Source organism: Hypomesus nipponensis, chromosome 4 (assembly GCF_054491055.1).
Source record: "Hypomesus nipponensis isolate SF chromosome 4, ASM5449105v1, whole genome shotgun sequence".
Classification (NCBI taxonomy): domain Eukaryota; kingdom Metazoa; phylum Chordata; class Actinopteri; order Osmeriformes; family Osmeridae; genus Hypomesus; species Hypomesus nipponensis.
In genome coordinates this window covers 6,927,501-6,950,127 of record NC_140364.1, presented here as the reverse complement: position 1 = coordinate 6,950,127, position 22,627 = coordinate 6,927,501, and the positions used below count along the sequence as shown (strand labels likewise).

At 50.6% G+C, this 22,627-nt stretch overlaps 1 protein-coding gene across 1 annotated transcript in view; it reads left to right on the top strand.

Annotated features, from left to right (window-relative positions):
* ptprua (protein tyrosine phosphatase receptor type Ua) overlaps positions 1-22,627 on the top strand; it is a 98,379-nt gene that overhangs the window by 6,515 nt on the left and 69,237 nt on the right. The window lies entirely within an intron of this gene.

Genomic DNA, 22,627 nt, shown 5'->3' with positions numbered 1-22,627 from the left:
GTTGGAGCCGTGTAGCTAGCCCTGGTTCCTCTCGTGTCTTCCTCGCCCAGTCCAAAACAGAAACGAGGAGGCGGAAGAGAAAGCGGAGGACACATAAACAGGACTGTTAAGGTCTAGTCCTCCCCGCCCCTTTCGGATCTATTTATATGAAAGTCATGTACCCCATAAACATGTACAGTATATAAATATAGAAAGACACTTTAGCGATAGCCTATTACATGAGTGGAGAGAGAACCTCATGGAAAGCCAGAGGGGAGTGAGGTTTTGCGAGCCGCAGCCAAGAAAAGGGATGCCAGGGAGTAATGCGTGACATGTTTGTCACTGTCACTCTTCAGGGACAATTCCCACATAAATAAGGTAGCCTGCAAGTCTGCCTGCCACGCCCACTGGGTATTGTTCCCTGTCCCAGACGTGTGTAATCATATGCAGGCGAAAGTAGGTTATGAATTGTTTTCATATCTGCATACTCCCTACCCCCCACCACCACCCTCCTCCCTCTCACATCCCCCTCATCCACTCTGCCAACGCTGTCACCCACTTCTTTACTGGACTGTAAAACTTCCTCATAATTAAAGTTGCCAATCAGGGAGAGACGGAAGATAGAGAAACTAAGAAATAGAGAGAAAGAAAGAGACGGGGGGGGGGTGTTGAGAGAGAGAGGAGAGAGAGAGAAAGCAAAGGGGTTGAAGGGAGAGCGAGAGACAGATGCGTAGCTGAAGTTTGAACCCCGTTCCTACTGGGAATGGCCAAATGTCTATTGTGGAGGAAGGAACAATGCGATTCGGTGTGTGTGTATGTGTGGCGGGAGGGATTAATTGGGAATGCAGATTAGGGTTACTGTCAAGAGTGTCAGGTTTTTTTTCTCCCCCTCTCCTCAGCGACAGGAAGAGAGGACTTGAGTAACAAGCTGCTTAACCCTCTTAGACATCAATCTGGGCGTCCTTTTTTACCTCCTCTGGCCGGAACAACATCATGGGGCCCATGTGTCGACTGTGTTTAATTAAGAATCAGCTGGAGAGGGATTATATGCCAGGGTAGAGTGATCAGAGGAGGCTGGGGAGAGGGAGGAAGGGGAAAGAGAGAGAAAAAGTGAGAGAGGGTATTAATGTGGATGGAGAGAGAGGGAGTGCATAAGGGAGAAGGAGAGATGAGAGAGGGGTCGAATTAGTGTGGAGAGAGGGTGGACATGGAGAGAAAAGGGAGTGATGAGTTGAAAAGAGGAGTGGAGAAGAGATAGATGAGAGGGCAGAGAGAGAGGCTGAGGCTGTATTTAAGAAGTCATTAACACAAGGTTGGGTGTGGTTGGCTGCTTCCGCTGTGCATGGGACTGTGCCTGCCTGAGCCAATATGGGTTCAGTACCGGAACCCAGCGATCCGCTCTCCTCCACTTCTCCTATCCTCACTTTACCTGGGGCTGCTAGTTTTTTTGGAGGGGGTTTTATAGTAAATCCTTACCTCAGCACTCTCCCACCTAATTTACTAGATTTGTTTGTTCTTAATTGGGCCGGAGACACATTTGAACTACACCCCCCCCCCCCCACTCACCACGGGAATGCTTACAACAGCACCTCTGGTAGGAAAATGAAGAAACAAATGGTACAGTGTTATGAGTCGGCACACAAAAACAAATTAATTCACACAGGTCCAATCAGACGGTGTACGCAATGAAATAACATGCACATCACAAACAGACCACGGTCTCCAGGGGTGCGTTTGTCAGACAGGGTCACCAGGAGCAGGACACCCAGCAAGCAGGCTCCCTCGCTCAGGCCTGACCTCCAGCACACCCTGGAAGAAGTCTGGAAAGATTCTGGAGCTTTACCAGGCTGGGAGGACTGGAGGTCAGAAGGCCTGAGTGCCTGCCTATCAGCTGAGGGAGACAGTAGGGACAGGGAGGGGTACGGAAGGGCAGTTTGGGCTGTGGGCGAGCTGGAGCTGGAGGAGATCCACTGGAGCGGAACATCATGAAAGGGGGATTGATCCAGGGAAGGTGCACACCAAAGGAATGGCATGTGGATTGACCTAGCCAGGGGCATGAATAAAAACTCTTGTAATTGCTGAGAGGCAGCACGGCAAAAGAGATTTACTACCAGTGGTGAAGCAGTGTGCACTAGGGAGGGCATGCTAAGCCTAGTCCGTCGGAAAATGGAATGCGGCATTTCTTTCAGACTCGCACGGTTGGCTGTAAGGGTCTTATGAATAGGTATATGCCTGGCTGAAAGCTGGTTACTTTGACTGTTGGCCCTAATGATGTTGACATGTCAAATATGCTGTGAGAAAAAACCTATTCTGGGTGATTGCCCTAACCCTTCATGTTATGAAAAACAGAAATCACTGGCATGTGAAATTCCGGGTCGTGGTGGAAGGGTAGCGTGGGGGCGTTGCTTGAACCGGGAGGGGGGCACGAGCCTTTTCTGGCCGATTAGGCGGCTGAAGTCATCCTTTGTGAAGTCGGGGGAAAAGCGTGGAGGGGGCTGTCCCTCCTGGAGGACGGCTTTAGGGTTCATTGCTGCTGGATTGGTGCAGGGTTTTGTCCCCGACTCCGTTTCGGGGGGTTGGGTCCATTCAGAGGCAAGACTGGCGGCTCCTGGATTTATTCCGGCCCAGTGAGTTTCAGCAGCAACACCACGGCTGTGCCGGAGGATTTAAGCTGTATCGGAACGAGGGAGCAGCTCGCTCCAACAGAGAGGCGAGGGGTATAGAAGCAAGACCACACTCTCCCTCATTATCAAAGTTTACAGGAGAGGGAGAGAGGGGGGGGGGAGGATGAGAAGGGGGAGAGAGAAAGTTAGAGGAGTGGAGACAAAGTTGGACAGGGTGGGATGAGGAGAGAGAATGTCAGAAAGAGAGACAGTGAGCAGCGCGCGTGTGAGAAAGGGAGAGAGGAAAAGAGAACGTCAAGAATGGGAGACGGAGACAAATGAAGGGAGGAACAAATGAAGGTCGAAAAAGTCAGGGGGGGAAAGAAAGATAACGACAGTGAGGCTAGAGTCAGGACAGAGGGGGATACACAATCGAAAAACACACAACGATGATCTCCTGAGTTTTCTCCTCAACTGCTGAGAGAGGAGAAGAGAGGAGGAGGAGAAGAGAGGAGGTACCGAGGAGGAGGAGATGAGAGGAGGAGGGACCGAGGAGGAGAAGAGAGGAGAAGGAGGAGGAGGAGGAGGAGATGAGAGGAGGAGAAGAGAGGAGGAACCGAGGAGGAGGAGATGAGAGGAGGAGGAGGAGGAGGAGGAGGAGAGGAGGAGGGACCGAGGAGGAGGAGATGAGAGGAGGAGGAGGAGATGAGAGGAGGAGGGGGAGGAGGAGAAGAGAGGAGGAGGGACCGAGGAGGAGGAGATGAGAGGAGGAGGAGGAGATGAGAGGAGGAGGAGGAGGAGGAGATGAGAGGAAGAGGAGGAGATGAGAGGAGGAGGAGGAGGAGGAGGAGAAGAGAGGAGGAGGGACCGAGGAGGATGAGATGAGAGGGCCATCGATGGGTGCAGGAGACAGAGAGGCTGTTGTCTGGGTAAACACACAGCAGAGCCTCTGTCACCAGCTGCAGCCTGCTCCAGTTTCTTGGTCCCTGTTGCGGAGCTGCGCCTGAGAGCCCATGAGAGGGTAGTGAAAGATGACTAACTAGAAGTCTGAACACCTCTCATTAGTGTACAATCAAACTGGCGAATCACATTGCAGAACAAAGTCATGGCCTGTTTTAGAATCCATTTGATTCCACTGCTATTAACTCTTATCAAGATATTGAGGAAATCATGCTGGGTTTGTCACTTTTACTTTTTGGAAGTCAAGCCGGCCTGTGGATCTTTAGGGATTGTGATATTTCAAGAGAGACTATTTTCTTGGTGACTATTTTTAGTAAGGGTAGTTCTGAAGTACTCTGTTGTGCTTTACGAGCTGTTACGACAGGTCAGGGGGGGGGGAGAGAAAAGATGAAGAGGGATACATGGGGAGAAAGAGATGCAGGAAGGTGACAAAAGACAAACAAGGAGCAGGAGAGGGAGAGAAGGATAGAGGGTAAGAGTGAGAGAGAGACAGACAGAGAGAGAGAGAGAGAGAGAGAGGGATGGAGAGGAAGAGTCAGTGATGGATAGGGAGAGAGAAGTGAGAGAGAACAGCAGGTTTGGGCTCTGGCTCGACGCCTGACTCTGTCTTGTGTCTCCCTATGGAACACCCAAGGGGGGGCTTCACTAACACTACGCTCTCATAAACCAGGTGTGGTGGATAAAGAGCAGCATTGCCTCATCTATGGTGTGTGAGTTTGTGCGTGCGCGTGTGTGTTTGCGTGAGTTTGTGTGCGTTTCATGAAGGGTCAGTTTATCCTGTACCTATTCTGACACAGGGTTGGGCTCGATTGGTTTTCTGGGACATCTCCGGTGGAGTGAGGCTGCACTCTAAGTAGCACACCGTCCTCAAAACACATCTTAGATATAAACCTACACTGTCTGCGAGCCTTTCCAAGTACGAGCCCTGCCTGTCGACTGGGCCGGTCGAGGGTTACCGATGATGAATGGAGAAGCTCTCCAATGCTCTCTTGAATTTTAACAGTTTATTTTGCCAGACAGCAGGGTGACCTTGGAATGAACCCCTGGATTCAGGATTGATTTCCTGCCTGCTTGTGACCCTTTCATCTCTTAGCTCAATAGGTTCCACATGTAGCTAACATGTAGCTAATCCAGACCCCACTGCTGCAAACATTCTACTCAAGTTCTGATCTGGGTGGAAGTAGTCCATATCCTCAACACAGGAAGTGAATGAGCTTGATTTAAGGTCTGGTACTTCATGAATCCCAGTGATCATGGATAGCACTCCACTACACCACTTTTAAATGTATTTGTGACGACGTCTCATATATTCCATAGGTTGTGATTTTATGACACCAGACGACTGCTTATTATGTGCTAGACTTTTAATCAGTACTCACTGTCTCCCCAAAAATCGCTTCTTACAGAATCAGGCTAATTCAAAGAATAAAAAATTACTCATGCATTGTTAAAAACCACTCCATGAATGCTATTATTATAGGGTGTGAGCACCAAGAGTTGGTGCTCCATCTTATCCTATCTAAATTACTCATTCCCTCTATGGCTCATACACAATGTCTAATTATACTCTCTAGATCCCACGGAGATATGTGCTTTACTAAGTAGGCTGCCAATGCTGGTTGTTCTCAAGGGACCATTGTAGGGACAAGAATTGTCTATACGTGGGTTTGATGCAGACTGAACGTGTGGGTTTTGGTGCTTCCTGCGAATCCCACAGGAAAGAGGGCGTTTGCACGGTTGCTCATAACGCCCTCACTCCTCTGTCTTCATCCGTTTCCTACTCAAGTGACGAGGGCCCCTTCTTCTCTCTCTGGGGTTCTGGTAGGTTCTGTCGGAAAGGTCTCTTGTTTTCCAGATAGGATGCAACCTCTCAAAGGGTTTCGGTGTATTTGCAGAAGCTAATTCTGGCCTCAGAATTAGCTTTTCCCCAGTGGTTTCCCCCAGTCTTTAGTACCACCCTCTTACTTTCTCATGGAAATGAAAAAGGCCTCGTGCTGCCAATCCATTCCCCTCAGAGCTTATGGATCTGGGACTGTGCGTGTGGATCCAGAGGAGATTTAGAGTGTGTGTGTGTGTGTGTGCGTGCCTGTGTATAATGTGTTTGCATGTGTTTGTGTGGGCGAGCAAATGGGCAAGTGTAAGCCGTGGTCTTTGAATAACCCATGAAGTGCTGGTGGATCAGTAGTGGCCCCTGGTTTCTGCACGAGGCCCTCTGCAGTCTTCCACCGCGCCGTCTGCCGCTCGTTACGCCGGTGTCTGCCCTCATCGGTCTGGAGCCCTGGGCCATACCCAACACCTGCCCCCCCCCCGCTCCGGCTTTCTGCAGGGGTGGGGGGGGGGTGGGGAAGGAGAGCTCCTGAATGCCTGATCAGGGTGGAGCCGTGTGACTTCGCAGGAACCCAGAGTATGCATGTGTGGTGGCTGGTGATGCACTAGCACAAACAAACAGGCACTCATGCCTAACGTCGTGAAAAGACTGACATGTCCTCACGTGCTGGTGCACTCATACCGAACAGTACACGCACCCACGCGCATACGCACAAACAAACACACACACAAACACACACACAAACACACACACACACACGGACACACACACCCTCTCACTCAGCTGCTGGGCCAAACAGCTGATGTGACAGAGCAGCCGTCAGTGGGCCTCTGTCAGGCGCTCTGATCCTGAGCCGAGGTGACAGAGCGACGGCAGGAAACACGGCAGACAAACATCCTCTAATACAGCCTGTCCTCCCTGCTCAGCTCCCCTGACAGAGGGACACAAACGCACAAGACTGCCGCTCCGCTCTGGAATCATAACTAGCTGATTGCAAAGTCACCTTGCTGGCAATGTGTTTGTTTGTGCGTCTGTGTGGGGGCCCGCTTTTTTTGTACGTCAACCGTTCTGACTTATTGTCATGTTCATTAGCAGTCAGACAGCAGGGGCTGTATATCTCAGACACTATGTCCTGTCTGTGAACCCCTCCCTCATGACCCCCTCCTTCATGCATCCCCCCCAGTGTACTAGCAGAGTTACTTTGTATGTATGTACACTTTTGGGGCGTGCGGGGGACGTGGGGGTAGGATTAGAACGGCAGGCTCTGATTGTACCCCATGCATGACTGGCATTAATGCGTATGGCAGCTAAACAGGGGATGCGATGCACAGAGACACGCTGGATCTCCTCTCAATCAGGCCTGGATGAGACGGGATTACTGAAGTCAGACTCACCCAGCCCCTCCACCGGGCCTCTCCCAGGCCCCCAGCCCCTCCGCCGGGCCTCTCCCAGGCCCCCAGCCCTCCGCCGGGCCTCTCCCAGGCCCCCAGCCCTCCGCCGGGCCTCTCCCAGGCCCCCAGCCCCTCCGTGGGTTGAGCCCGGGGACTGAAGTTTTGGAGGCTCTGGCGCGAGGCCACGCCTAAACACGTAGACCATGGGAGAGAGAGAGAGAGAGAGAGAGAGAGAGAGAGAGAGAGAGAGAGAGAGAGAGAGAGAGAGAGAGAGAGAGAGAGAGAGAGAGAGAGAGAGAGAGAGAGAGAGAGAGAGAGAGAGAGAAAGAGAGGTAGGTCCTGCATCAGCTCCTGTCTTCCTGTTTGGACAGGACAAGTCAAGATTTAAAATGTTGAATCAGCCGTAATTTTGTTTCCTTTCTTGGTCCTTTTTTTCAGGTTTTGTGATGTTTGGATTGCATTTATGGTCCTTCAAAATATGTGGAAAGCATTAGGAGGAATTGGATATTTGGGAGTAGGGAGTACTCATTTAGAAAACCCTGTATGGAAAATGGTAATAGATTTCAATATAATTAGTTATATTTGTCTTAATCTTTTTGTTTTGCTTCCTCATGTTTTGTTATGTTTGGATTGGTCCAAAAAGCAGCCATTGAGTTATAACGCTTAATAATGGGCTCAGAAATAATACCACACAATTTCTTTGATATTTAAAGACAAAGCATAATCAAAACCAGCGGGATTGCTATTTAATTTAACGAGGAAACCCATCCCTCCTTTCTTTTGGAAATGAAGTTATTGTCTTCTTGCAGAGAATCGCATGAAGCGGTGACAAAGGGGATTAGGAGGCCCTAATTCTCCTCTAAAATCCACTTTAGCCAGCTAGTGAATCTAGCCTGGAGGGTTGAGCTGGGGTTTATATCCCGATCATCTCTCTGAGGACCCCAGGGGCCACAGCCCCTGCAGACTCTCTCTTTCCAACACTGACAGTTGGAAGTATGGAAATAGTCGGTCTACTTGAGCCCACCGCTTCTTCAGTCGCTCACCTTTCCAATTCAAGACCTGTTGACCTGTATACTGTGGATGGGGACCATACGATTATTGGTATGTCTCGTAGCGAAACCAGGTAAATGATACCGGATGCACAGATGTATTCATTCCCGGGGTGATGTGTGAACTTTGAACCCCCCAGCCTGTCGTCTGAGGGCGCGTGCCTCAGATTCATTTCCTTATATCAGCTTGACATCCCTATCTTAGCCGTAGGATTATCATGTTCTAGGTGGCCACACGCGCCCTGACACACACACACATGCACACACGCACACACACACACTCACACATATTTCCGTAAGCTTCACGTGTAAAGCCACTACAAGCAGACGGCACTGATGTCACCTCATTCCCGACGAGGTGACACCTGCGCCCGTCGTTTGGCGAAATGAGTTATCCCCCTCCTAATCAGGACAGACTGAGAGGCCGTGCTCAGACGCAAACGCTCGGCCCGTGTCACCGAGTGAGGACGTGTCATAAATCAACCCTGCGAGACCTGGCTCTTAAGTATGAATCATCTGGGCTCCGAGCTTCTCCTGGGAGCTCCTGACCCCCGAGGGCAGCAGGCAGATGGAGCGTTTAGCAGCTAGTTAATTAGGCCTGCGGCTCCACCGCTCTTTCTTTCTCTCAGCATCTCGGGCGCTAGCTCCGAAGGCGGTGCACGTCAGTCCCCCCCCTCCCCCTCCTGTCCAGACGCCCCCCCCCTCCCCCTCCTGTCCAGACGCCCCCCCCCTCCCCCTCCTGTCCAGACGCCCCCCCCCCCTCCCCTCCTGTCCAGACACCCCCCCCCCTCCTTCCCCCACCTCTCTTTCCTCTACGGACTTGAGAGCTAGCCTCAAATTTGAGAAAGAGTGGAAGTGTCCCTTTTTTTAGATGAGCTCTGGGTCCATGGTCTAGCTCTGTGACCGGTGGAGGGCGAGTTCTCAACTACCAGAGTTGTGGTGCTGTTTTTTTACCCTGATTAACGTAGCGGGCGACAGGGCCTAGCCTGGTTGTGCTTCAGGAACGTCACTCCCAGACGGCCCCAGGGTGCAGATGTAAGTGGATTAGAAAACAATCACTGAACATCTAGTGTGTGTTTCCCAACCCCCGGCACGTAGCAACCGACACGTAGCAACCAGCACGTTGCGGCCCTTGGTTTGCACGCGCGCACACGCACGCAGTCTCCCACATCTCTCGCGAACATCTCACGCACTGTTACCGGCAAAGACTTAGACCTTGTGCTCAGCCCCTCAGCCTCTTGCTAGAGTGCTCCTGTGATGCTAACGTGAGGTGAAGTGTTAGCCCGCGCACCCTGGTCTTGTGGGCCGGCCTCTGAGGGTGGCAGTGGCCCCGGCGCTTCCGCAGACAGCGGGCACAACCTCGAGGAAGGCAGCCGAGCCAAACCGAGCGAGAAATAATGATGCTGCTCGCCGACATTTGGAGTTAGGCACTTCCCTTTTTCCGACCATCATTATGCGGCCTGCCTCGTGGCCGTTTGCAGAGGCAGGCCATTAGTGGGATGCGATCATGTCCCTTTCTTTCTTCATGTGACAAACAGGGTTTCATCCGGCAGCCTGCCTGTATCTACACTGTAAAAATAACCTTGTTTGCCCTGTCCAAACACCGACACATCATTACTGCTCCCAATGTGTCCTCTCGCCTCCTTCAAAAAGTTCCAACAGGTTCCCTCGGGGGTCCTGGGGTCTGCGCATCCATGAAATAGACATGAGCTCCACAGATACAGAAAAATATTGCTGACTGTTAAAGGACACCGTCCATGGACACTTCAGCCGGCACACTGTGTAGTGTTCTGTGGTACAGGTCTGGGTCTCCGCGTGGTTTCGTCCAATGGAAGTGTCTAATCTATGTGTCGTCAGGCAGCTTAAGGCCGTGTAAGGATGACTTGAAATGGAGTTTATGTAACTAACCAAGCTAGCTTTCGGATGGTGTTTATTTTATTTCTGCAAACTGCCTGGGGGAAGAGGAGATGTTACCATCATGGGCAGTGGTAGGGTTAAGTAGTAGTTCAAAGTGGTCAGTGTGTCTCGAGTTTTTTCTTTTGTGGGACTCGTGTGTGTATAAGTGTGAGTGTGTGAGTGAGTGAGTGAGTTTGCAGGAAATCGAAGTTGTCAGAGCCATTTCATTGTGCTTCTCTCTCTGATTCATTGCTTCAGAGCCAGAGCACATAAAGTCAGAATGAAGAGGGGACAGAGGTGTAAACGCTGTGAGTGGATGGCTGAATAAACGCCTGTACTCCTGAATGTTAAATCAATAACTCTCCACCCTTAGGCTCCACACACAGCCATCTCCACACCCCCCCCCCCCACCCCACCCCAAGGTACAGGCATAAATTGAGCAGATGACGGCAGCCAAGCAGAGTCGTCCCCCATCTTGAAAGACTTCCCAGAAGAGGGACAGGTATAGGTCACACTGGCTGAGCTGCTGACGTTGACGAATCGTGTGGGGAGCGTGTGACTCTTGTGACTTTGGGCACCAATGCGTAGCTCTTGTTCCCTCTTGAGGCGGGTGGCGGTGCTGTGGGGGGTGGGGGAGGGGGGTGGGCTCAAACAACCCCTCGGTTCTCGGCCCACGTTGCCCACGGTAACAGGTGAATATTTCATGAGGTGTCAGGATTACGGCGGGCTTCCTGGCAATGTGCCCCTGATGGGTAATAGCTGGAGATGGTGCAATAGGGAATGAGGTGCTCTCCCGACAGCCACATCCCAACTCCATGCAATTTATCCAGGAGATAGGGGCTGTCGCTAGACTGCTGGGCCAAATCGAGTGTCATATTAGTCCAACCAGGCTCTTGTCATTTCAGAGGAGGATCCAGGAGATGGAAAGAAACAACTGAACTGTGCAAACCACACGTTTGTTTTGCCGAGCGTCCTGGAGAAACGAAACGGTATTCAAATGCAGCGTACTTTGGGCCGCGTCCGGCTCGGAGGCACCCCAGCGGTGACAGGCCGAGGGACACGGGGGAGGGGAATGTGTTGGTGCGCACCTGTAGGTTTACCTGTGTGAACGGTGCCACCGAGAGCACCAATGAGTTATGTCCTCTCGAATTGCTTTCTGTAAAAGTCAAAGCAAGCACATCAAACGGCCCATTGGCTTTCCTCCATGCAATCTTTCCGGGGTGGGGGAGGGGAGGGGGGGGGGGGGGGGAGAGAGGGGCCTTCGCAGACCGTACCCCCCGAATCCTCAGCACCTGCTGTTCCGTTCAGAGGACATTACGCCGAGAACACAAAGGTGTGACATGACCTTGCATAGAAAACACCCTGGCTCTCATCACAGCTCCCCACAGTCACCGTGTGCTCCTCCACTCTCTGCCATTTCACTCATTTCCGTCCTTACGAGCAGCTGTCAAAGCTCTCAGGGGTGTCGTGGGGGGGGGGGGGGGGGGGGGGGGGGGGGGGGCGGCTTCTAGATTCTATGGTGAGGCGTTAGTGACAGTGGTGGTGGGGGGGGGGCACCATGGGGTCCCTGCTGCTGGCATGGGTGGAGGGGAGCTGTGGGGAGGTAGAGGGGGAGATAATTTGCGGATAATCAGTCACTTGTAGGTGCTGAGAACTGGCCCCTCCTTTTCCAGTGAGGTGTGTGGAAGCTGCATTGAGCAAACACCTGTGTGCTCAGTGTTCACTGTGTGCTCCTTTTCCTTTTCTTTCTTTCTTTCTTTCTTTTTTTACAAAGACAGTTAATTACATCATGCAATTGCAAAGAGAAAGCTGCGATGATGAGGTGTTGGCTTCGGGAGGCAGCGACGCTCCACCTCATGGCCACTAGGGGCAGTACAACACCCTGTCTGTGCTTGACTCAGTGTCTAAGGGGGGTGACAGTACCCTGTCTTTCCCTGTCTCCCTCCGTCAGTCTGTCAGCGCACGTATCCCTCTCTAAATAAAATATCGTCTCTCCGTTCCCTTCTTGCCCTCTCTGTATCTCATATTTTTCCCTCTCTGTGAAACGACTGAACTCCTCATCCCCAGAGATGAGGCCCATCGGGGTGTTAGTTTCGGCTGGATTTGTCCGTGTTAAATCGTACGTGTGCCAGTCCTCCACACACTCCACAGTCCCCTCATCCCAGGCTGCTGGGGAGCCCTTACAGTATCAACCTCCCCCACTGAGTGGCATAGGGACCAAAGTAACTGTACGCCAAGTCATCACCTCTAGGCTTAACTCTGCGCTCGGCTCAATTCCCTCATTCCTAAGTGTGCTCAATCATAACCCCCCGGAAATAGAGCAGAATGAGCTGTGTGACTGAGAGATCTGGCTGAGAGAATGAAACCAACCTCCGCAGTCTGGGTCGCTGTTCCGCAGAGAGGTGGAGTTTAGTTTAATCTGAAGCCTCCAAGGCTTTGAGTTGTATATAAGTCAACTCAATGTCACATTTGATTAGGAGATATTCATTGAAATGGTGATGACGTTACATTAGAACCGTTTTCCCGGCGTGATGCCACGTTTATTAGTGTGTGTTTGTGCATGCATGTGTGTGTGCGTGTGTGTGCGTGCACCCGCTTCACTGCGCACGTTCAATTTCACAAGGTCTGATTGTTTGAGTTCTTTCTGTATCTACGTGTTCTTCAGAGAATGTCATTTAACTGAGGCCCAGAGGGAAGGGCACATGATTGCTTTCTGAAAGCAATCTATGAGAAAGAAGGAGGGAGATCTTTTAGATATAAAAAGAAACAATATTTATCCTGAATATGTAAAGAGAAGCTTGGGGCTAATGTTTGTCCCCAGTTCTGGTTTATGTTATTGCTTATTTAGCAAGCAAATGGGGGTTCAAAGTGTTCTTGCACACACAAACATAATCAAAGATATAACCGGTGTTCTGAGAGGGAGGCAGGGCTGAGTTAGCTCAGTCAGCCAGACACCTGCGTTGACTTGAACTATTTCCGTACTGTATGCTACACACTTACACACTTACACACTTACACACTTATACACCTCAAGTCGTTATGTTGTGTGCCTCTGTGGTGTGTTTAAGAGGGCAGGATGCTGGTCTGCAGCAGACAGCTCTGATGAGCTGAACAGGGACGCCGAGCGAATGCTCATATTCAATCCACTCCAAGATGATCAAACTCTGCTCTCCTCCAAGGTTGTTTTTTCTTGTCTTTTTTTTTGCGCGTTTTGGCCCTCGTTTGCTTTTGTGCACATACACACACATACACACACATACACACACAGTGTGCACACATATAGTCCGTGGCTTTGATTAATTTTGAAATCTACAAATTCCAATTAGTTCACAGGCTTTGACAGAGACAAATGAGTATGTTTTGAGTGTGTCGGGGAAGAGAGGGATAGAGGAACAGGCTCTTCTGGAAGACAAGGTGGAAATGTGTTTTTACAGAAAAGATAAAGAATTTGACTTTAGAGTGTGGTCAGAGGCAGCGGGAGTTGTGTTTGCTCTCTGCCCTTCCCTCCTCCCCTCCTCCTCCCCTCCTCTCCTTCTCCCCTCCTCTCCTCCTTCCCTCCCCTTCTCCTCCCCTCCTCTCCTCCTTCCCTCCCCTCCTCCTCCCCTCCTCTCAACCTCTCCATGGATCAGTAGTCCTTCCTCCATTTCCTCTGACTGCTACATGGGGAGCACAGTTGTTATCACCTCTGAGGGCTCTGCGGGGCTCCGAGGGGCAGGTCGGAGAGGGGCGAGCCCAGCTCCAGACACCCTCGCCCTGCCCGGCAAAGCCCACCTGCCTGGGGGGCCCTGGGAGAAACAAATGTCCTTTCCCTGACTATGGATGTAGCGTAGCCTAGCCTGACCTCTGCCAGAGGGTGAGGATGCTAATGAGAGGTGTGCGTTCTCTTCGAGGTGGCGGGGTTCCACCCTGTGGCCCCAGACATGCCCGTCCTGCTGAAGGCAAACATATGGGCGCGCGGATCCCTCCTACCTGCTCTGCCCTTACCCACGGGGGCTTGCAGGCTGGCACGCTGCCCCCCCCCCTCACCTTGGAGGGTCACGGCTCTGCGGAAATACACATCTTGCGGGTCGTGTCTACGGATGTGTGTGTGTGTGCGGTGCTGCCTTTGACCTCTATGGCGCGAGCGCGTGTGGGTGTTTGCATTCTCAATGAGGAATAAGTGGATGGAGACGTCTTGGCCGGGATGATACCCTTTCTTGACGACTCCTTCTATCAATTCTTTTTCTCTGTCGATGCCAGATGCCAAGTGGTGTTAAATACAAAACAAGCCCGATCCACTGCACTGTGACCCAGTGTCTACGACACCAGTTATAAAATATTGGCAGCAGCTACAGAGAGGGAATGTTTAATGACGATACCCTCTCGGAGGGGGGGCTGTCAGTCTGGCTGGAGTGATAGATGTGCGGTATTCAAATCTGATGTACAGCAGTTTAAGTGTAATAAAGGATATCATCCTGTCGTAAACTTTCATTCCTTTGCTTGATGCCCCAAATACACACATACACACCAGCAGACAAAATGCTTCCCGTCTCTTGCCGTTTTTTCTCCGTATATTTTTCTGTCTCTTTCTATCTTGCTTCACTTGCCCACGCTTGCACACACACACACACACACACACACACACTCAGACACACACACACAAACCCACTAATATCTAGAAACGGTTGCACAGCCTAGCTCTGTGTGGTCCCTGTAGCTTGGACACCAACCCAGGTGTTCAGAAATCTCCTAATTGGCACTGTCATCACTCGGTGGATGTCCCACCCTCCGGCCTCTCCTCCATTGTATTTGGGTTGCTGCAGGGCTGCGTGTGGGTGTCGGGGCCAACCCACCAAGCGCAGGCACCCCCAGTCCTAACGGGCCACCAGTGGAGGTAATGATGCTGCCTCCCATGTGGCCCCCCACCTCCCTCACCCTTGTTTATTTGATTGGTGGTGCGGCGGAACAGGGCGTCTCGACCCAACGCTACAATTACACATTTGTTTGGCTGATGTCTCCTAGTCTGCCTGCATAAGGCCTGTAATCAGCCGTGTGCAACAAAAGGCTCCCGTGGGTTATAGGCAGCTTTGTGTGACAGTGCAGGCCACACTCCCCCTGTGCTCTCCACGCATCCTCTCTGTGTCTCTCTCTCTCTGTGTCTCTCTCTCTCTGTGTCTCTCTCTCTCTCTCTCTCTCTGTGTCTCTCTCTCTGTGTCTCTCTCTTTCTCTCTCTCTCTCTCTCTCTCTCTCTCTCTCTCTCTCTCTCCCTCTCTCGATCGGACATACACACTACATTCTCTCCCTCCCACTCACTCACTCACTACCTCTCTTCCTCCCCTTTCCTCTCTCTCTCTCTCTCTCTCTCTCTCTCTCTCTCTCTCTCTCTCTCTCCTCTCTCTCACTCTCACTCTTTCCCTCTCTTGTTCCACCCTCCTCTGTCTCTTTTTCTTATCCCCTGGGACAATGCTCTTCCTAGCTAGGTGTGACCATGAACCTGGATCGAAACCCGACACCCTCACGCTTGCACACTGCTTGACCTTACCTAAGGACTTAGAACAACTTTAGTTATGGTACTATAGGCTCCTATCAGAATGTCATGGTCCTCTTAAAGTCTATTGGATTATTTGTTATTCTACTATACAGCCCTGTATCTGACATGACTTCGATATGCTGATTGTTGGAGTAGTTTATTGTACACTGTTCCAATGGTTGTGTTGTCAATAAATGTGCATTACCATGCTGAATATGTATGGTACTGAACATTTAAGGTATGCATACTGTAGATGTTTCTTGTTTTTGTGAATTTTTTTGTAGACTGAGGGAAACTAGTTCCAGTGAGTTTGAATGAGTTTTCGTTGAAGTTGAAATGTGTCAACAAAAACTGGTTTGAGGGAACAGAACTTTTTTTACAAACTCTTTAAGGGTGCAATTTATTTCCTCTTGTGATGAGGAGGCAAAGTGCCTCAATCATTTTTGTCCGTTCAGCTGCCATCATTCGAATTTTTTTTAAGTACTAGAATTAGCCAGTACTGATAGGTATATTAAAGGAGTTTAGTACAATCATGTCAAGAGTGTGGGTATGTAATTATCCAGGCCTGAAATGACTATTATGGTCAACTACTGCTATTGAAGCTGAACAGAGTTTTACGGTTTGTTTCACAGGCAGGTGCTACAGTAAATAGTCCCGGTTAAACACATTTTACACTTCTGGCAAGTCATACGTTTATAATACAGAAATTATGTAAGTGTAGATGTATGTTTTAAGAGAATGTGTGTGTGTGTGTGTTTATCTGGTTGGTCACATAGTCATTGGCTGATTCTGAAAGATACAGAAAAAGAGGAATACAATTGAGGCGTGAAAGAAAGCGGCTCAGAGATGTGGGCGTAGATGATGCCCCCGGAAGGAGAAGATCAAGTGTTCCACAGGGCGTAGGAATCAAAGCCCTCTCATCCTTCTCTGTTGTAAATGAGTGAGAGGTAAGTGCTGTAATTAAACCTAAAGAAAGACAGTTTGCCTCTCTGAGGACCGCACTGATCTCTCAGAGGGGTGCACACTTATCTCTATGGTGTACCCATTAAACAGGGTTAGCACTCTATTTGCGTGAGACTCTTTGTGGGCTGGTGTGTGATATTGTGAGTGTACATGTGTGATATGCACGTGTGTTCTCTTGTGTGTGTGAGTGTGTGTGTGTGTGTGTGTGTGTGAGAGAGAGAGAGAGTCATGATGTTGATCAGTGCTCTCACTGTTTTACCATGTTTACAGAATCTACAACAGTTTAGTATAGATGTGTGTCGTCACCATATGCCTCAGGGCTTGAGCGTCTGTGTGTGTCTGTGTGTGTGTGTTCAGGGGGTTGGCCGGTGAGGTCCATGTCACAGTAATGGAGGTCAGGACCCCGTAGCTCGCCTGGGGCCCCTGGAGAGGACCATGGCAGGTGCCTCAGTCAGGCCCAGAGAGCTGGGACCAAGAGGGTTCCATCTTTGCCCTACATCTGGTCACTTGATATTCCTCATGGCTCCCCACCCTAGCTGCATCTTAGCGATTGGGGGGGGGCGGAAATAAAGAAGAATGTCTCCACAGGAACATCCGAAGCTACCATGCCGGTCCCCAAATCCACACACTGGGACGAAGACCTCGGCATGAAATGGCAGAAGTGGGGTAAACAGGACACGGTGTTATCAATGCGAGTGTGTCTGTTCTGCTTCACATGACTGGACTGAGTCTGCTTGGAACATTTCTGAATGTGTTATGTTCACCCTGTGATTGCATGGAATATATTCATAAATATTCATGCTCCAGGCAATTGAGTTATTTTGCTAGTATTATGCAATAGGTAAACATTTACTGAATATTATGCAGTCTCAGAATAATTTAAAATATCTGAATTTATAGGTTTTTATTACAGCATATCAGTTTAGAAGAGTGCAGCACATGTGGCATTTGGAACATATTAATACTCACATAAAATTGTCTCTGAGTATGAAGCTCAAGCTACATGCTCAAGCTTTGAGCCTGTGTAGCGCCAGTATACAATTAGCTATCTCTGTCTATCTCTATCGCAAGACCAACATGCATCCACATAACCCCTTTCACCACTTAGCTACCTTACAACTGCTCTTCTCCGCTCATGCCGGTCTCAACCAGAGCACTTGATGAGGCCGTGTTTCCATGTAGGTGAGTGGATCTGGCACGTTCCTCTCCTCTCTCGAACGAGTCGAGCTGGGCGGGGAGGGCAGGCGCAGGTGCGGAACAAAGGCGCGCTTCTCCGCATAAGTAGACTGATTGGTGCCTAGCGTGACAAGGTCTGCATTTATTCATCACTCTCCTTTCACGGGGCTACCTGTCCCTGTCACCTCCAACAATAGCCTTAAGTTGTTAAGCACATCTGATGGGTCCTGGAGAGGGATTTCAGATTGCTGCAGACAGGCGCACAAATTGATGTGACTGTGTGAAAGGAAATGAAAAGACGAAAATGAGAAGTAAAGAGATGGAGCTCCGCTAATGAAAATGAGTATCTGCCCTGTCCACAATGGAGACCGGCCTTTATCCTCACCCCCCCAAAAACAAACTGTCGACTGTGGTAATTGGTGTAGCTAGCCTCTTAATAGTATTCTATTAGGGGAATGGAGCCCTCTCTTTAGCTCTCTTTCTCCTCTTACTCCTATTTGGGCTATCTTTCTTTCTTTTTCCATCCCCCTTTTTCCCTCTCCCCCTCTATTCTTTCCCCTCTCATCCCCTTCCCTCACCATTTGTGGGTTTGTGGGTACGGATAGGACCTATAGTGGGATCGGTAATGAAACAATTTCACACAACAGCCAATGCCCCCCGGTGCCAATCTTGCTTTCCTCTCCCATCCCCCGTGCGGCTGGTGCAGCATATGGTCATAGAAATTAGACTTTGACACCCTGACGCATATCACGCCCCCTCACAGGCCCCTCGCAAACTCCAGGCCCATCGAGTTACGCAGAGAGAGAGAGGGGCAGAAGGGATGGGGGGGTGGGATAGATAGCGAGAGAGTGTGAGAGAGTCTTGATAAAGATTGAGAGAGTGAGAGGGAAAGAAAGAGAGTAATAATTGCAGATGTATCTGAGGAAGTACAGCCATAGGCATAGACACAGCTTTTCCCTTGGGTTTGTCCCGAAAAGGTCAAGAGAGAGGATTGGCAGCATCAATCACAACATTATTATGGAACTGGGAAGCATAGTTTTTCCAAATTACAATTATAAATCCTGGCAATTTGTATTTGCTGTATACCCATACATGCTTGTGTCTAGTGTTATTCTTTGAGTCATTCAGGTTTGAGAATGTGGTGCGCTACTGAAAGTTCCCTAGAGACTATATTTTTTCATGCTCCTCCGTCTTTTCCTTCTCCATCTGCCTCTCTTCCTCTCCCAAGCCAGTTGCAAGAACCAGCTTGGTTCTTGTCCATCTTCTGCTTGTCCTACTGGCCTCTGGGGGTCCAGGTCTATGAAGATGGATGTAGTGGTGGGGGTTATTGATGAACTGTAAAGAGGCCCTGGGATGACTCCAGTGCCGGCCCAGTATTGATGAGTTGCACGGCTGCATCGTTCCCCTCATCCGCTCCCCCTCATTCGCTCCACTCATCCCCTCCCCTCCTCCCTGAATAAGTAAACCTGTCAGTGCTGATAAATGGGCCCTCCTTGCCTCAATGCAAATCACAGAGCAACAGCGCTTTATCTCCACCTGAGGAACTTGAGTCCGAGCGCCCGGGAAGTCCCCCCTGGCACGTCCTCCTGTCTTCCTCCTCTTCACTTCCTGTCCTCCTCCACTTCCTCCTTTGAAAGAGGTCTGATTAGAGAAGGGCCAGTGGGAGTGGACTGCTTCTGCAGCTTCTCTGATTTCCTCCAGGTACCTCCCTCCATATATCCCTGACTCCCTCCCTCCATATATCCCTGACTCCCTCCCTCCATATATCCCTGACTCCCTCCCTCCATATATCCCTGACTCCCTCCCTCCCTCCATATATCCCTGACTCCCTCCCTCCATATATCCCTGACTCCCTCCCTCCATATATCCCTGACTCCCTCCCTCCATATATCCCTGACTCCCTCCCTCCCTCCATATATCCCTGACTCCCTCCCTCCATATATCCCTGACTCCCTCCCTCCATATATCCCTGACTCCCTCCCTCCATATATCCCTGACTCCCTCCCTCCATATATCCCTGACTCCCTCCCTCCATATATCCCTGACTCCCTCCCTCCATATATCCCTGACTCCCTCCCTCCATATATCCCTGACTCCCTCCCTCCATATATCCCTGACTCCCTCCCTCCATATATCCCTGACTCCCTCCCTCCATATATCCCTGACTCCCTCCCTCCATATATCCCTGACTCCCTCCCTCCATATATCCCTGACTCCCTCCCTCCATATATCCCTGACTCCCTCCCTCCATATATCCCTGACTCCCTCCCTCCATATATCCCTGACTCCCTCCCTCCATATATCCCTGACTCCCTCCCTCCCTACATCCCCTCCCTCCCGCTCCCCACCGACTTCCATTCCTCTCTTGATCTCTCCCACACAAGAAAACCTCCACCCTTCCCTGGGTGGTTGATCCCTCTCTCTTCTGATTGATCTGCCTCTCTTTGGGATAAACACTTTGGTAGAAGCCTGGCCCGTCACCCCTTCCCCTTCAGGGGAACATATTTATGACACCTGGTCTTGGAGCCATTAGTCAGGTCAGTGGTGAGCGGTGTAAAAAGCCGACCGCCAGGCAAGGCATCTGGCCGTCGGCCTCCATCAGGGTTGCTTTTAGCCGGGTCTGTACCTTCCTCCATTTATCTCCCTCCGGGGCCTGAGCTCTCCTCCTAACAGGCAGCCCACACTGGGCTGAATTACCGCCCCAGAACCGCTGCCTGACTGTGATCCTGCCCAAACACCACTAATGAGATTCAATTAATGCCTCAGCAGTATACGGCTTTGAGCCACTGAATTGCCTGGTCGACTCTTCCTAATGGCTTCCTATATCACAGCAAAAGCTAAACCCCCTGTTTTTGATGAACTCGATGGTGTGTTGGGATTCAAGTCCGGAGCCTTTTTTTTTCGTCTTCTTTTGGGCCCCGTTTTGAAACGCTTTTTTTTTTAACAGGATTATAAATAGGGAGCCACATGGCAAACTGTCAGCTGAACGCAAACGAGGGGAGTGAATGGAGGAGGCAAGTGGTACAAACGAGGTTTACTGTGTAAAGCTTTCATGTGGCACCTAGCGCCGCAGCAGAGAGAGTGGGGAGCTGCGACAGGTGACGAGGGAGTCGGGAGGGAGGACAGCTCAGACGCGGTCTAAGAGCCAACATCAAAGTAGGAGAACCTTCCAAACGTCCCTGCTGAGGAAGCCCCAGACAAGCCAGGCCTGTTGTTCTACAAATTGCGCCCCCCCCCCCCCCACCCCCCTCTCTCCCCCACCACCTTTAAAGGGGAGAGCGATCCATTTTCTCATGCTTATTTATTGATGGCTCTTTGTTCACCTCTCTCTCTTTCTCTCTCTCTACCTCAGAGGGCTGTCAACACTGACGGTGGCTCACAGAAGTTACTTTGGGCCCTTGTGTCTGAAGGTAGCGTTTGCGTTTTCTTCTCGCTAATGCAGATCCTGCTGTTGTGTCACTTCTGTGCAATTAGCAGCCACCAAACAGAAAAGCCTTCTACGGAAAACAAGGCATTTAGATTTGTCTTTTTTGTGTCTGTCTGGGGAGTTGGTGCTTTGCGTTAGGTGGACCTTTTATTGCGATGAACAGCAATGTTTTTCACCTTTGTTTTGTTAAGGAATGACAGCGGAAGCCATTATGACTTCATTAGATGGAAACGAGGTAAACTGTGCACGCTTGCACATGCACACATACCAGGAATACACACAGGCACAAATACAGACCAGAAATACACACGCACACACCTACATACCACATCTGTGTACAGAAACACACACACACACATCAGAGATACTCACAAGTATGAATAGCTTTTCCAATTACATGGGCTTGCCCTCACGTTCCCTCAAAAGCTCATTTGGTCACAGCGAGGAACGCGTGCTAGATGCAAAGGAGCATGGGAAGGATGAGTCTTAATGAGGGAAATCAGTGGAACGTGTCTGATGGTGACATTTCCTCCTGAAACCGAGGGCTTGGGCATGCCAGTGGAGCCTGAGTCCGCTTCCCCTCTCAGCCCCCCCCCACCCCCTCCCCACCAGCTTGGCCAAACCATTGCATGACAACAAGCCCTCAGACACAAGGCAATTAAAAGCACTGATCTGCTAACACACCCGAAAACACCCAGGCTTGCTTCAGGAGGTGGCCGAGGGGGCACAGGGAGGAAAGGGAAGATTAGGACACCAACAGGGAGACACGTGCTGTGGTATTTGGGTGGGATTTGTTTTTCAGCAGGAGCGGGCAAATATGCCAGTCCAGAATTAGCCGAGTTGCCACCCGAAGGGAGAGCAGCTTGCCTCTTTTAATGTGCAGGGAGTGTGTGGCGTGCAATGTTTCAAAGCTAAAGAGTTAGCGTGCATTAATAAAGAAAACAGATGGAGGGTTCCAAACAAAACTGGGTGAGCAGCGTCGAGGTCTGAGTCCCAAGCGCGGGGCCCATAAGCAAGGCCTGGCATGGAGTCAGAGTGGCTCTTTAACACCAGCATGGCTCTGCCAAGCCTTAATAGGATCACTCAGCAGAGAGGGTCTTGGGACCACAGCTACACAGGGTCACACAGCCTTCCTGGCGCACCAGAGCCACACTGAGCGATGGCCGCTCCTTTGAAGTCATGACATGGTAGAGCATGTGAAAGGGGAGTGAGTCTGTATGTGTGTGTATGTGTGTGTGTACTGGTGATTGGCTCGGCCCCCCCACCAGGACAGTGACGCTGCCAGCCGAGTGCCCCCTTGCCCCTGCTGCTCTCTGGCTCAGCTGAACTGATGAGACTGTGGAGCTGGATGAACACTTATAGCCCCGCACATTCTCTAGAGGGGGACATGGAAGATTTGCCAGCATGGAGGATTAACCCAAGGACATACACTGCAGTCTGTTCACGAGGAACATCCAATATCTCCGTCTGCGCGATGGACAAATTGTCCTCTCATTTGGGGTGCAAATGACACAGATATCTCACATTCTCTGAAATGTGTTATTTATTATTTCGGTGGATAAAGGATAATGGCATGCAAGGTTGTTTGAGGAGAGTGCCAGTGTTAGGCGTAGTTTGTGGGCGGTAGTGGAGATGCCAGAGAGGGTTGATAACCTTCACAGGCTTAAAAGCCCTGATGTTCGTGCTCTCACCACCCTGGCTGTGCTGCCAATCATGTCGGGCCGTGTTAGTGACCAGAGGAGGGACAGTCATGTCCTCCCTACAGGGCTCTAATTGAGCAAAATCACTGTAGAGACCGACATGGCGGACATGCTTAGATTCACACAAAACCACAAACCTAGTTACC